A 1,672-nucleotide genomic window follows, 5' to 3' on the forward strand; every position below is an offset into this window, starting at 1 on the left:
AAGCTAAAGTACACAAATCGAAAAAGAAAGAGAAGGTGAAACGGAGGATCGAAAACAAACTCTTACCTACGTGGTTCCTACTGGTCTCACGATCACCCATCAAGAGGTGGGTGTTGAGGTTATTCGTGCCAAATATAGCCAGTAGTATATCGGCAATGTGCCAGTTTCGTTGACTTAACCCCTCGTAAGTCACCTCTACATAATGACTCGGAGTCATGAAACTCTTGTAATTCCTCTAGGATTATCTTGGAAGCTGTGTCTTTCACATCGGTAGTAATCCAACCGTAACGATCTACAGGGCCTCTCACCACAGAACGCTACGCCATACCTACAGTAGGGGCACCACTTAAGTTAACTCGGGAGATCGGAAACTCGCAAGAAATGAAGAAAAACTAAAACATGATCCTACACTACACTATTTCATGCTAATTTAAGGCCTAAGTCCAGAAATGACACCTGCGGCACCCCCTCTAACAACTAACTAGCAATGGCGAGGCTAATCTATGCAAAACCAGAATCAAACGTGGAGCCAAAAAGATAAAAATGCAACAATCAACAATAAGAGAAAAATGAAACATGAATGAGAGAATTACTTACTAGGGAATAAAGCAAGAAGGGTTGATGAAGGAGAGATGTAGTAAGCCAAGAGTGGAAGGGAAATTGAAGAATAGGAATGGCGAGGGAGAATGTAGAAGCGGGAGAAAAGAGGGGTGAAATGGGGGTTGTGAAGATGAGAAGGTGGAGTGCAAAGTGATAACTGTCAGGGGAGAGCGCGAAAAGGCAAGGGTAAAATTGACTTTTTACCCCTCTTTTAAATGATTCATCAAGAGCATTTAATACTCGACATGAAAACTGAAGCGACGCCCCAAGCAACGGATGGGGGCATCTCACGCGCATTGAAAGGACAATCCCCATCGACGGGTTCTCGGGCCAAACAAGGCTCGGCCCAAGCGGGCGTGGGCAACTCGAACGCACCAATCATGAGCACCAGGCTTCACGGTTTGGTACGTTGGGTGCATTGTTCCGGTCCAGCCCAACAAGGGTTTTGGGTCCGTCTGCGATCCACCGACCCGCCGGGTCATTTGACCCGAACTCGGGTGACCTGCGTGCCGCCTCACACCTGCTGAAGAAACCTGGACAGCTAGCGAAAGCTTCCAAGCAGATGGACCCAATTGAAGGGGGTCCACCTGAGTCAGAGTATCAATGGGGAGGGACCTACCCCTCCGGCGAAGGTACGTCACCTTTCTTACTCTAATTGGCCGCCTCTTAGTATGGACGTTAACTTAAGCATTGGAGTGACCTTGCAAGTGGCCCTACCCCGCCGACCCACCGACAACTCGAACGATCACCTCACCCTTAAAGCTCGTGCTTAGGTCTAAATCCACTCACACCACATTGCTCCAATCTCGACCTCATTCAATCCGACATTTACCTGAGCAACCGAACAGTTTCTAAAGTTTTTAAAAAATTTTAAAAATATCCTTAATATTTAATTTATTTATTTTAATCTTGTCCTTAACATTTTAAATATATTTGTTTTAAAAGTAACAATTGGATGTTGATGTATCATTGACAGATAACAACTCTCAACTGACGTATTAGTATAGAATTATCATGTCATGTATTGTTTCACTCAAGATATAATTGAAATATATTAAAACATCCAGGATAA

The sequence above is a fragment of the Arachis ipaensis genome, chromosome B09 (assembly GCF_000816755.2).
Source record: "Arachis ipaensis cultivar K30076 chromosome B09, Araip1.1, whole genome shotgun sequence".
NCBI lineage: Eukaryota > Viridiplantae > Streptophyta > Magnoliopsida > Fabales > Fabaceae > Arachis > Arachis ipaensis.